Source organism: Rhinopithecus bieti, unplaced genomic scaffold (genome assembly GCF_001698545.2).
Source record: "Rhinopithecus bieti isolate Rb0 unplaced genomic scaffold, ASM169854v2 scaffold_31787, whole genome shotgun sequence".
NCBI lineage: Eukaryota > Metazoa > Chordata > Mammalia > Primates > Cercopithecidae > Rhinopithecus > Rhinopithecus bieti.
In genome coordinates this window covers 6485040-6499251 of record NW_016814655.1, presented here as the reverse complement: position 1 = coordinate 6499251, position 14212 = coordinate 6485040, and the positions used below count along the sequence as shown (strand labels likewise).

Here is a 14212-nt window from a genome sequence, read left to right as displayed (position 1 = left end):
ATTTTGCCTCAGCCACAGACCTGAGCTCTGTGTGGCTTGGGTGGGGGTCCCATCCTGGGCACAGGCTCCTGGGCTGGGGCTGCTCTTCTTCCTGGGCAGCCTTCTTTCTTCCTCTCTCTCCTCCCACCTGACAGCATCAGAACACACCTAGAGGGGTGGGGGTCCCCTGCAGAGACTTGTGGAAACACCACCCTTTGAGTAGAGAAGGTGTGGGGATGGGGGTGCCACCTTGAAGTTGACACCTCTCTCAGCTCTGGCTAATTTTCACATCCTTCAAATTCTGGTATCTCTTTCTCCCTCCTTGCTCCAGGGAAAGGAAGGGAGAGGACAAGAGAGGGAGAGAGAGGTGAATAGGTAAGAAGATGTGCTGGGGCACCTTTAGGGTCTGCTGGGAGTGAGCCAGGGCCGCGTCAGTCCTCTGAAATTGTTATGCCAGGTGAGCTGCTGGTAGTGGGGGCCTTGGAGGGCTGATGTGAGGAACTGTGAGTTCTTTCTTCCTTGCTCAGTGAGAACCAGGCACAGGGTTCATGGAAGGGGCTATGGCCCCTGTGATGCCCTCACAGTGTTTCCTATTATCATTGTCATTATTACCAATCAGGGACCACCCCATCGCTACAGACAGCAACGCTGTAACAGTGACTCGTGCCAGAGACTGGCTAAAGGTTTTCTATACATTACTACTTTAATGTTCGCAAAGAGCCCTATGAAGCAAGTTCTATGTTCAGCCCCATTTTATAGATGAAAACCTGAGGTTCAAAGAGGTTGGGAGACTCGCTCAAGCTCTCATAGCCAGGAAACAGCAAAGCCAATACTGGGCCCCTAGCCAGAGCCTCAGCTCAGCATGGGCTAACTTTTCCCCAAGGCCCCCAAATCTCACTGTCCCCTCTGAACTCTGCCTCCACCAAGGTTCCTCAGTGTTCCCTGTAGGCAGATTCTGGATTTCTCCAACTGAGGTGACCTGGGCGCCAGATCCCTCTGGGTTTGAGAAGGGTGGGGAGGGCGATGCTCCTGTTTGTTTAGAGGGTGGGGCGGGGGACCTGGTGTCAGAGAACACTTATCCAGTGCAAAGGGAAGAGTGGGGGCCCCACTTGGGGAGGCTCCCCAGTGCTCTGCCCTCAAGTAACCCCAGGGAGTAGGCTCTGCCACCTCCCCAGGCCCCATGGCCTCTTGGGAAAGGAGAGAGTGCTGACTTGCCCATGCCCCCCGCCTTCCCCAGGGATGGAGCAATTGGAGGGGTGCCATGCTGGGTGTGTGTTGGAGTGGGAGTGGATCCTGACTTAGAAGGGCCTAGAGGAAAAGTTCTCCCTGTCACCTCCTGACCCTAGCTGGGGCTAGGCTGGAGGGGGACTGGGGACATGGGCCTGTCTGAGGCGCCAGGAGCTGGAGGCTGGAGCTAGGCCAGCCCCTCTCCCAGGCTCCCTAGGACCCATTTCAAGTGGTTGCTTCCAGGATGACGCAGCCCTGGGGAGGAGGAGCAGGAACAAGGAGACTGTTTCCAAGCAAAGGTTCAAGGGTCTCCTTTCCTGGGCTCCCTCCCTCTTGCTCAGGGCAGCCACTAATTCTGCCCTGTCAGTCATGGTGTTTCTTCCTTATCTGGGACCAAAGCCAGTGGAGGGGCCTAAGTCCCTGGAGGTTTGGTGTATGCCCCTCCTGTCCCATCTTGAGGTGGTTCTTGTGCTTGAGTGGGGATAGATGGAGACCCCTAGCACAAGGAACCAGAATCCTCAAGTCTTAAAGTTTTGATCAGTGGGGTTGCTGGGAGAGTTAACATATCGTGGCTCTTCTCTTCTCCCGCCCCGTCCCGTTCCATGGAGCCTACTCATTCCTGCAAGATCCTGCATCAGGGGCCTCTTGCAGCATTAGAGATGGGAATGTTCTCTGGTTTCTAGTACTCTCAACCCATCAAGGTGGATGTGGATTAAGATCCCGAGGGCTGTCTTGTCATGATGACCACAATTGTCCCTCGCGCCTTCTCTGTGCCTTAATTCTCCATCTGTAGGTAATGGAGAGAATGCGCTCTGTGATCTCTGTCTCCTCTTCCTTAGGATGGAGCAAGAGGGTTGCTGAGGAAAAAGAGGAGAGATCTTTTCAGGTAAATCACATAGAACACCTGTTTCTAAACCTGTTCATCCTTCCATGCCTCAGTTTCTGTGTCTGTAAATTGGGAGAAATCACAGCTACTTCCCTGGGTTGTTGTGATGCCCAACTGAGATGGCAGAGGGGGCCTAGTTCTGTGTCTGGCACATTGTGGTGCTGAATAAATATTTGAAACAATCAGCCAGAGCGGGGAAGTGCCTGGGGTGTGGTGAGGGTGTGGGCTTCAGGGGAGAGGCTCTCCTTCCTCACCCTCAGTCTTCTTACCCTCAGTCTTCTCGCCTCCCAGCTCTCTGATCCCTCACTGTGACAAGCCTAGGCAGAGGCCCTCAACATGAGCACCCCAGCTCTGAAGATTGCTTGGATAAGCCTGGAGAACGCTGGTGCGCTGGATAGGGTTGCGTTCGAGGGATGTGTGTCTCCACATCCTTGATTTGAAACGGGGGCTATTTGGATATCAGCCAGGCTTTGTGTATATGTGAGTGTGTGTGTCTGCGTGTGCGCATGCCTGCATGTGTGTGGATGTGTGTGTGGGTGAGTGGGCTCAATGGCTGGCACCAAAATACTTGCCGATTAATCTTTGTCTTCTGAGCACCCAGCCCTGGTCCCCGGGAAGCTCTGGGGCCTGAGCTGGTATCCAGTGGGCCTGAGGGGGCAGAAACAGGCCCAGGAAGATGGATTTCCCTGTCCTCTCAGCCCCCACCCGGCAGTGAAGCAGGGAAAGCTGCTTCATTTTGTTTAATGGGATACTGGGAGGGGGACAGTAGTCATGGGGCATTAACTGCTAATTGGGTCCATAATAAAGTTAATAAAGCTCTTATGGTCTTTGCCATTAAGTGTAATTAAGGGGGTGCTCCGTGGTGAGGAGGGGGGTGTTGGCGGGGAATGGGTACTGGGCTCTCACTGGCAGGAGTAGTGATGGAGAAGCTGGCAGCCATGCCAAGGCCAGGAGCTGCACTGACTTCTGGAGCCACCCAACCCTGGCTGGGCTCCCGAGCAGCTCCTCTGGGGATTGGAGGTGGTGAAGTGGACAGGAAGGGAAAGGGTTTACTCTGTGCTGTTCATAGAAGTCCAGGGGGAAAATCATTAACTTCAGCCCCAGTGCCCACACCCTTGAAGCGGCTCAGAACATGGAAGAAATGTCGTCTTCAAGGAGAGTTGGCACGGACAATCTCTGAGTTTTAGGGCATGGCTTGGCTTGTATGTGCTGAATGACTGGGGAAGTTGCATAACCTCTCTCAGCCTCGGTTTCCCCTTCTGTAACATGAGGATAAAAACAGCATGGTTAGGAGGGTTCCACAGCTATGTAGTGGGAGGCAGCTAGGTGACTGCTGTCATGCTGTTATTCTTTTTATGAGCTTTGTTTATTTTATTTTGTAATCATACAAGAATGCTTGATGAAGCCTTCTTGTATATACAGAAGTACAGAGTGACCCTCTCATCCCTCTGTCATCGATGTGGTTGTTATTTTTTCCAGAGTTTTGGGATATATTTATATAATATGTGTACATGCAGAAACACATAGTTTTCTTTTTTTTTTTTGAGACAGGGTATCACTCCGTCACCTAGGGTGGAGTGCAGTGGCATGATTATGGCTTACAGTAGTCTCAAACTCCAGGGCTCAGGCAATCCTTCCACCTTAGCCTCCCGAGTAGATGGGAACATGTACCATGAAACCCAGCTAACTTTTACATTTTTTGTAGAGATGAGGGTCTCCCTATGTTGCCCAGGATGGTGTCAAACTCCCCGGCTCAAGCAAGCCTTCTGCCTCGGGCTCCCAAAGTGCTGAGATTACAGGTATGAGCCACTGTGCTCAGCCCGCATTGTTTTCTTGAATGGCTGCATGATATTCCATCATATGGCTAAGTTTTAATCATGTTGCTTGTGTCCTAGATGGAAACCTAGACAGTTTCTAGTCTTTAGCTCTTACAGTACTGCAAAAATACCCTTGATATATTTATCTGAGCACAAGTGCAGGACATATATAGACAAATTCCTCGACGTGGTTTTGTTGGGTCAAATGACATGTTCATTGAACATTTTTGATAGATATTGCCAGACTGCATATGAAGATGATTGCACCGTCTATCCCCAGTGTCAAACCGGCAGAGGGGCTGCCTCCCAGGTGCTCAGCTCAGCCACCTCAGTTGCACTCAGACACACTCCTGGGCAGCTCTGGGGATGGGGGAGTCCCAAGGAGAGCACGCAGGACAGGGAGTGCAGCTTCCCCTGGGAGGGGTGGGACAGGAGGGACAGGACCCAGCCCTCCCCTCTAAGCCTGAGAAAGCCACCCGGTAAACTCGGTGTCAGAAGGGAGGGAGGGTTTCACCCAGGGTCAGGGGTTAATGCGATGGAGCTACTGGGACATGCTGTGCAAACAAAACAAGTTGGGGGAGGGGAGGGGCCGGCCCTCTGGCCACAGGGAGGGAGATGTGCCCGTCAGCCTGCACTTGGCTTTTCCCTGGGTAGCTGCCATTGTGGGCACAGGTTCTGGGTTGCTGAGGACCTTGTGACCAGGCTGCTGGGTTCTAAGGCCAAGGGCACAGCATTCTCCTTCTGAAGGCCACCCCAGCCCAGAGCTGGCATGGTAGGCCTGCTGAGCTGCCCTGCCCACCTCCAGGGCCCCTCCACAGGTAATCCCCCTGGAGCCCTGTCTGGGAGGCTTTGGGCGGTATTAGAGGTGAGCCGGGTGGTGGGCCCTGGAGCCAGACCCAGCTTTTAGAGCATTCCTGGGCATTAGGCTCCCTGTCCCAGCCCAGCCTTGCCTTCACCCCATGGAGCCCCAGGGGCTTCTCTGCCTCAGCTGCTTCTGGCCTAATTACAGGTGTCCATGTCAGGGTCAGCAGTGGAGTTAATTCAGGGCTTGTCTTGGGGTGGCTGAGGCTCATTAATGGAGTCCCAAAGAGTCTAGGGATGAGCCAGGCAAACAGGGGATTAGGGGCTAAGGAAGACTGCTGTGGGGGAAGGCTGGCTAGACAGGGCTATGAGCTGGGCCCCGGGGACGGGGTCTGCTTCAGGCCTGTGTGTTCACCCACCCACCCACACAGGCACTCACGAGACCCAGCAGTGCTCAGACATGCAGACACACAGCCACGGGCCGGACACTCGCCAGAGACACATATGGACTCTGATACACAGGCTCACACACAGAGACACACATCACTGGACTTAGAACTGCTCCCTGAGAAGTCTTGGGGTGTGCAAGGGGAGTAGGGGAGATGAACCAGAGACTTCCCTTTTCAGCCAGAAACTCTGGTCTGCCTCTGCCAGTCCCCTCCTGTGCCCTCTCCCACCCTGGCCAGGGCAATGAGCTTCCCTTCTACCTTTCCTTCAGCATCTCCTCCCACCGTGAACTGGAATTCCAAAGCACTGCTCTGTGGGTAGAATGACAGAGCCGGCTCCCAGTCAGGATGCAGGGAGGCGGGGGGGGTCCTCCACATCCCTCAGTCCAGCCTGGCCTACAGGGTCCCTGAGCCCAGCTGTCAGCCCACCTCCCCCCCCACACCAACCCTGTGACTCATGACAGCTCTGGGGTTCTGTGGGGAGGCAGAGCCATACTGCACAGAGGTCACCAAAGAGAAGGAGGAGGAGAAAGAGAAGAAAGGAGCTGACAGGAGCCAGGGTTGGGGGGGCTGGGCAGGGGGAAATCGCTTAACCCCAAAGCCGCCACTACTCTTTGGAGCCCCTGCACTGATGGGGGCCAGCTGGAGCTGGCTGAGGACAAGGGGCCCAAGTGTGGGAATCCAGGGATAAGGCCTCCCCAGGCTTCCTGGGTCAGCTGGGAGGAGAGACCCTGGAGCCTTCTTCCCCAGCCCGCCCTCCTGCCGCCATCCCTCCCTAGAGTGTGGAGACAGGCTCCGGCTCCCTGGCTCTGTTACCGATGGGGAATTTTGCAGCACTGACCTCACCCCCACCCCACCCCAGGCTGGCTGGCTGATGTTCCTGCACTCCTAGCAGCTTGGCCATGGCAGCACAGGGCAGGCAGGGGATTCAGAAACCCAACCCTTGACTCTGGAACAGTCAGGTTTTCCCAAGGATGCCTCCTTCCACCTTCCCAAAGCACCTCCTTAACTAGTATTTAGAAGTGACCCCAGAGACAAAGTGACTCCCATTACAGAAACAGCCACTGCTCCATCCCACTAACTTCACCTGCTCATCAGTAAAGGTGCCCACGGGCCAGGCTGCCACCTGTCATCGCTTCACTCTTGGTCCTAGGCATCAAGCCTTCCCTTCCTGGGCCCCCAGTGTCCCCCATGCCATCCCAGGACCCCCCACACACTCCAGGCCCATAATTGAATATAAAGGCCCAGAAGCTAGTGAAACAGCAGCATTAATCACCAGCAACCTGGCAGCCTCCTGCCATAGATCTTTTCCACACATAGAATAGCTCGTGTTAATCACTGCTGCTGATTTATTGTCTTCTCCGCCTTGTACATAAATTATTCACTATGGCTGGGCTGCGAAGGAATCCTGTAATGAGGGCTTCCATCCTCCCATCTCCAAGGTGGATCCTCAGACCTCTAGATCCACTTAGCTGTGTTCACTGGTGGGTCAAGGCATGGAGCCACAGGCATGGGATTGAGGGGATGATAGGGAGTGGGGACTCCCATGCAAGAATATCTGTCCCCCCAGGAGCACATATAGGAGCTCTTCAGCTTCAGGAAACAGGGCTGCAGACTCACCTCTCCAGCTCTGGACAGGAGAGACAGGGCAGAATGGGGCAGGGGGAGGCTGCTGGGTGGCCCTAGGGCTTCTTAAGGCTCTGGGAGAGTAAAGCCTTCCAGCCTTTACCTGGAAGTTCCTGCTCACCACCTGAGAGACTCTCCTGCCAATCAAGGCCAACTCTTGGGAGTTCCCCATCACCGGAAGCAGGATGTGGGCGTGTCCATGGGGCAGAAGACCTGCCTCTCCTAGCTCCCTGTCCTACCCTGGGGTCTGTGCTGCTCTCTGGCCACACCTCCGAGATGGCCTCAGCCTCAGGAAAAGGTGGTGGCAGTAGTTATGGCAATAGCCACCAGATGGCAGCCCTGATACCCAGGACAGTAGCTCAGGGAGGCGGGAGGCTGCATTTGGGTAAGGAAATACCTTGGGAATCCGCCAGGGGAGGGTGATGAGGAGTGGGTGGAGGGAGAGGGGGTCTTGCTGACAGGGAGAGCTCTTAGCCTCAGGGGGACCAAAGTACAGGACTCGTTTCACACATTGAACCATGCATGGTGACATCCTCAAATGGGACGGTCTCAGGAGAGGAAATTGGGGTCTAGGTGTACGTGGGCAAGTGGGACCCCAGAGGGTGTGGGTGCAACCAAAATGGACTTCCCTGGCCCTGGCCCAACTCCCCCTGCAGGCTGCCTTTCAGGCTGTCCTTCCCAGGCTCCGATCCATTGCATCCCGACCCCTCTCTCTTGGCTGGGGCACTCTCAGAGGCAGCCAAGACAGGAGCTACTGTGTACTGTGGTCAGCTGGGGGCCAGCAAGCCCAGCCCTCAGGATCTGGCTCACTGCACACATGCAGCACTGTGAGTTGCTTAGACCCAGTCCATCGAGAACACCTGTCCCTGCACAGACCCACTCTCTCCTCCCACTCCTGTATGTAGAGTGGAGAGCTACTCAGAGACACAAATGGGTCCTAAGATTCAAGAGACTTGTGGTTGCAACACTGGGCTTGCCAGAGGGCCCCTCCAGCCCAACATCTCCAAGCCCCTCACCCCCCCACACCTACTACCCACACAACTTACGTCACCTACTGAGGCAGGGCAGAGCCTGCACTGGGATGGTGTAGAGGATGCAGAGTACTGCCTTGTCACCCAGCCAGTGAGCTGCTTCCAGCAAAGATGTGGGGCTCCAGTCCTTTAAATACCTTGAGCCTAGAGGGCAAAGCTAGCAGAACAAGGCTCTGAAGGCCTTCTTTTGCCCCAGCTGCCTAGATGGGAGTCCTAGGAAAACATCTGGAACTCCGTGTCTCCTTGGCAGTTCTTGCCTTTCACAGTCCTTACTGTAAATCCCTGCCGTAAGCTCTCTGGAGATATCTGCTGGGATTCTGGAGTGCCCCTCCCGGACCCCAACAGGTCCTCTGGGTTCTGATGGGAACTCCCAAACCCAGGCAGGGCCCTATCTCCTGAAGGCAAGGTCAAGACATTCCCATCAGTGAAGACCAGTCCTTCCCCAAGTGCAAGTCTTATGCCTACTTCAGACCTACTGAGCTGGAAACTGTGGGGAAAGGGTCCAGATAACTGAATTGTTACCAAGCTTCCTAAAGCCTGAGAACCTCTGTACAAGACACTTCCTTAGAGCCAGGCTCATGCCCCTCATTAGACCTGAAGCTTCCTGAGGGCAGCCCCAGACCAGGATGGGTGAGTGGTGGGGTTTTTCTAGTTGGCCTCTGAGTATTGACTTCCCTGCCATCACCGCCCTGGAAGTGGGCACACTGTTGGCCTCCTCACTGTCCTGCCTGCTCCCCTTCCCTTCCCGCCAGCCCTCTGGCCCTTCCCAGCCAGCTTGCCTGGCTTCCTGGACCTGCTGTCTTCATGTCTGTCTTCACATCTGTTCCAAGGCTGCCCCAGCCCCGCTTGTTTATCCTTTAGGGGGTCCAAGTGGGTGTTTCAACTTCAATTATGCTCTGACCACAGCCACCACAGATACCAAAACAAACGTCCTGGGCGTCAGAGGTGGTGGAGGCTCAGACAGGCTGGTGCCAGGGGGCCTGATAAAGGGGGGCCTGCTTGGGCTTGGAGGTGATGAGAGCTGCTCCTAGTGATAGGGCTCTGGGGAGCAGGGGCTCGTGGATAACTGGCCTCCTCAGGTAGGCCCAGGCCACAGAGGGGACAGTGTCTTGGTCTCAGTACCTCTCCCTCCATCTCCCAGCTTCCCTGCAGTCTCATCTAACAGAAGCCTTTTTTTTTTCTTTTACAGTGGGGGTGTGCCTTGTAAAAGCCTTGCTTCTCCCCAGCTGCTGGCTAAGTCTGGCCTCACCTCCAGAGGACAAAGATCTTGACTCCTCAACCCAGGCAGGCCTATTGAGATCTTTTTAAATCCCCTCTCAGACCTTGTGGTCAGTGTCTGAGGACGGTAGTAGAAGTCGGGGATCCTGGACCCAGTTCTGTTGGATTGTCCCTGTGACTTGGAGTGTGATCTTTGTACACGTTGTGCCATGGTCTCCCCTCTCTAGGTCAATTAGCAGAAAACATTTCCCAGTCTGATTGCCCACAAGGGACAAAAATTCAAACCTTCCAGGCTCCCCGGAGTCCCTGGAGAATACAGTAAGGTGTCTTAGGGAGCAATGGGAAGCAGGACACGGTGCCTGCTAATGAGTGGGCCCTGATTTCTGTCTGGAGCTTCAGAGGATGGAATGCCAGGCATCCATGACTAGAGAGGGGCCCCAGCTCCCACTGGCCTCTGTGGCAGGAACCAGGAGACACAGCAGAGGCCATGCTCAGCAGCCTCTCCAGCTGCACTTCTCCTTAGTGGGAAGGAGCCCTCTCATTCGCTGTGCCCTCTCTGAATTCTCACCCAGTACCTGCTTTTGCCCCTACCCTTGCCTTCTGCTTTTCCCAAATGGCCACCTCAGCTCATCTGCCCATTGGCTGATCTCTGCAATGATCACATCTGGGAACATCTTTAATAATAATGATAACAGGGCCAGGCGTGATGGCTCACACCTACAACCCCAGCACTTTGGGAGGCCGAAGCGGGTGGATCACTTGAGTCCAGGAGTTCGAGACCAGCCTGGCCAACATGGTGAAACCCCATCTGTACTAAAAATACAAAAATTAGCCAGGTGTGGTGGCAGGCACCTGTAATCCCAGCTACTCGGGAGGCTGAAGCAGGAGAATCGCTTGAACCTGAGAGACGGAGGTTGCAATAAGCTGAGATGGTGCCACTGCATTCCAGCCTGGGTGACAGAGCAAGACTCCATCTCAAAAAATAAAATAAAATAAAAATAATGACAATAGGGCCAGGGGCGGTCACTCATGCCTGTAATCCCAGCACTTCATGAGGCTGAGGGGGGAGGATCACTTGAGCCCAGGTGGTTGAAGCTGCAGTGAGCTATGATCATGCCATGGCACTCCAGCCTGGACATCAGAATGAGACCTTGTCTCTAATTTTATATATATATATGTATAAAATTATCATTATATATATATAATCATTATATATTACATATATTATCATATTATATATAATATTATCATTATATATCATTATATATTATCATTATATATTTTATATATTAGTAGTAATTAATAGCAAGGAAAACAAAAAACAGCTCCCATTTATTGAACACTTTCCATGTGATGTGCCGGATAATTTGCAATTTGATCTTTCTCTCTGTCCTACAAGGCAGACAGATATAACAGCCCCACTTTATAGATGAGGGAGCTGAGAGGTTAAGTAAATTTTCCAAAGCTGCACCACTAGCAAGTGGCAGAACTGGATTCAAACCCAATTAGTTCTGCCTTCTGAGTCCAAGGTTTTTGCTCCAGGCTTCGGATGTGCTGTAGAGAGGAGGGTTTACTTGGTGTTGGCTCCATCAGCCCCTTGAAAGCTCAGGGTCATGGCTTCTGTAGGGGGCTCTCTGTCTTTAGTTCTGATACTCAGGGTTGAAGAGATCTTTGGGCTGTTCCCCAAGAGTCCTGCTGGAGAACCAGGGAAGCCGTCTCAGTCCCAAATGAACCTGGACATCTGTTAGCTTCCTGTCCACACAGCTGAGGGCAAACTTTCTCAGAGCTCAGCTCTGGCTCTGCTGCAGGCTGTGAGTTGGTGGGGCTCTGGTTCTCTGAGCTCTCGAGGAGGGTCTGGATGAGGGTTGGGTTTCTATTCTGATCTCTCTTCTGGTTCCTCTTAGTCATTCAACTCTGGCTGCTGCCCAAACACAGGCAGCCTTTGCCCTGGGGCTGGAGCCACAATGTGGCAGGTGGAGGGATGGGAGGTGGACTGTTGGAACCAGACATCTGCTTCCCATCCCCACCATGCACATGCACACACACAGTGAGGAAGGGGCGGGCCATGTGAGCTCTGGAAGGAGGGAGGGCCACCAGGGGCTCATTAGAGTGAGTATGGACACATTTGTGTCTTTGTGAGTGTGCACGCTGGAGATTGGGAGTGTACTCATCTGTGGCTGTGTGTGGGTGTGTGCCCGTGAGGTGGGGGCTGGGCTGGGTGTAAGACTGTGAACATGAGTCTTTGAAAGAATGAGTATGACAGAGCAATGCACTAGTGTGACCACATGGGGTGTGACTGCTTACAAGTGTATGATTGTGTGAGGGCACAAACACTGGTGGGAAAGGCAGTTGCTGTCTCTTAGAGGAAAATCGCAGAACTCCAGCGGCCAACGTCTGCTCTGCTATTGACCAGCTCTGTGGCTTTGAGCACATGACTTCTTTGAGTCTACATGTCTCTACCTGCAAATGGGGAGGAAACTGCCTCACAGGGTAATCATGAGGACCAGGTGCATGTGTGGGTGGAGCTCTTTGTCATCTGTCAAATGTAAGTCCCTGGGAAGGTCAATAAGCAATCTCTATCCTCTGCCTCTCTTCCCCAGTGGCACCCGCACAACATGCTCAGGCCCCAGCCAAGTGCCAAGCTGGGGTGGGTGGTGTCCTAGAGCTGCAGGCTACACAGCCAGAGGTCCAGGCTCAGGAGGACTGGTTAGGGATGGGGAGACTGAGCAGGTGTGGTGCCACACCTGCCTACTCCGGCTTCACATGTTTGACCCAAGGCTGCCCCACCCCACCGGCACCAGCCCATCGGCACTCATTATTCTCCTCTGGATCTGAAGAGATTCTCCTCCATCTCACCCCAGCCCACCATGCTGTGGCTTCTGCTGCCTCCTCCCTCTGGGGAAGTGAAGGCCCCCCCGGGTAGGAGGCTCTCACGCCAGGTTCCTCTTCTGACCTTCTGAAGGCTGTTCCCCACTAAGATCCCAGGGTCTTCAGTCATGTTTCACTTCCATTCCCAGCCTCCCCTGAGCTTCTCTAATGATTCTGGGGCACCTAGTCCATTTGGAAATCATCTACTTAGCACAGTGGTTCTCAACCATGGCTGCACATCAGACAGGAATCACCTGGGAAAGATTTGAAAGATCCTGATGCTGAGGCTGCCCCCAGACCAGAATCTCTGGGTTGGTACTCAGGCATTAATATAGGTTTAGGCAGGGCATGGTGGGTCATGCCTGTAATCCCAACACTTTGGGAGGACAAGGCAGGAGGACTCCTTGAGGCCAGGATTTCCAGACCAGCCTGGGCAACATGGCGAGACTGCCTCTCTACCTAAAAAAAGAAAAAAAAAAAAAAATAGTTGGGTGTGGTGGTGCACACAAGCAGTCCTAGCTACCTGAAAGGTTGAGGCAGGAGATTACTTGAGCCCAAGAGTTCGAGGTTACAGTGAGCTATAATCATGCCACTGCACTCCAGACAGTCTCTAAAAAAGAAAATAAAATAACAAAATAAAATAAATATAGGTTTAAAGCTCTCCCAGGTGATTCTAATGTGCAGCCAAGCTTAAGAACCACTGCTAGTGTTTCCCAACTATCCTTGCTAAGAAGAATCATTTGGGATGCTTGTTAAATACACAGATTCCCAGGCTCCCTCCCCTGAAAATTCTCATTTGGTGGGTCTAAGATGGGGCCCTGTAATTTGCATTTTTAATAAATACCACAGATGATTCTAATTATTAGGGAATTTTGAAGCTACTAGCCTAGAGCTGTGTTTCTCAAACTTTAAAGCACATCCAAATTGCCAGGGGATCTTGTTAAAATGCAGATTTCGGTTCAATAGTTCTAGGGTGAGAGCCTGAGGAGCTATAGAAGTTCTGGCCAATCGGAGCATAAATTAAGAGATAGTGAATGATGAGATGAGACCAGAGAAGAAAGCAGGGACCTTATAAACTGTGACAAGGAGCTCATGATCCCATGGCAATGAGGAGCCACCGGAGGGTTTTAAACAGAGGGAAATCTTGTTCAGATACATATTTTAGAAAGATATATTCTTGTGGCCATGTTGGAGATGATGGATCATGCATCAGAGGATCAGACATCAGCCAGGAGGCTGTTGCCACATTTCAGGTGAAAGGTGGTAGCCTGGGCTAATGAGGTGGGAGCAGGAGGAGAGAAGTTAATAGTCTTGTGGAAGACTCAGTGATCAGTTGGGTGGAGGCTGAGAGGGAGGATGAGGGAGGCTCCAGAGTGACCCCTGAGCTGGCTACTGACTTGGCAACTGGTGAAGAGGGATACCCATCTTGGTTGGCTCTGAAGCTTCCTTCCACATCTACTGACTCTGTGATCTGATCATTGTTTGGCTTAGCTTCTTGTGGGACCAGGGTGGGAGAGAGGCTACAGGAAGCTGCCTGGAATGCGTTATGGAACTGGTGCCCTGGAGAGCCCCTCTCCTTGACTTTGAGTGACTCTGGAGGCTCCCTGTCAGCAGTTGCCAAGGCTAAGAGGCTGCTTGGGGGATTTGGTCTTCTGAATACCTTGGCTCTCCATTTATTTCCTCTCTGGCTCCCTTCCAGAGAAGGAAGCCCAGATGAAGAGAAATCTGCATCCAAATGGCACCCTTGCTCTTGGATCCCATCTGGTGACTCTCCTTGTAAACCCTAAGTGCCCCCAAAGACCTCCCCCAGGCCATTTCTCCTGACATCTCTGCTTGGCACACTAGCCCCATCCTGCCCTTGACCACAGCCCCCTCCCCACATTGAGCTCTGTCTACCCACTCCCAGGACACTTGGCCTATTCTCCTGTTTGGGGACCTCATTTCTCCCTTTTGGGAGCTAAATGTTGGCTCAGCATCTCCTAACCCAGTAACTGCTTTGCAGTTCCCAGGCTGCTCTGTCACATCTCTCTCTGATATAGCTCTTTCTATGGTGCAAGTATGCAGTAAGACTGAGATTCAAGTCACACTCACTAGGCTGGGAGGGCCATTCTGTAATCAATTGCCATCATCTTCAGCATCTGGTGAGAGCTAATTGTATGTTGGGCACCAAACTAAGGACTTTATATGTATAATCTCAGTGTATGTATGTTGTATGTTCACCACATCTCCAAGAGATAGATTCTCCTATTATTCTCTCTCTTTTTTTTTTTTTTTGGACAGAGTCTCACTCTGTTGCCCAGGCTGGAGTGCAGT

At 52.9% G+C, this 14212-nt stretch overlaps 1 long non-coding RNA gene across 1 annotated transcript in view; it reads right to left on the bottom strand.

Annotated features, from left to right (window-relative positions):
• Window positions 1–657: 657 nt before the first annotated feature.
• LOC108515154 (uncharacterized) overlaps window positions 658–14212 on the bottom strand; it is a 44916-nt gene continuing 31361 nt past the window's right edge. Inside the window, exon 3 of the long non-coding RNA XR_001881436.1 lies at window positions 658–2063. This is a non-coding gene — a long non-coding RNA (uncharacterized LOC108515154). The remainder of the gene's footprint in view (window positions 2064–14212) is intronic.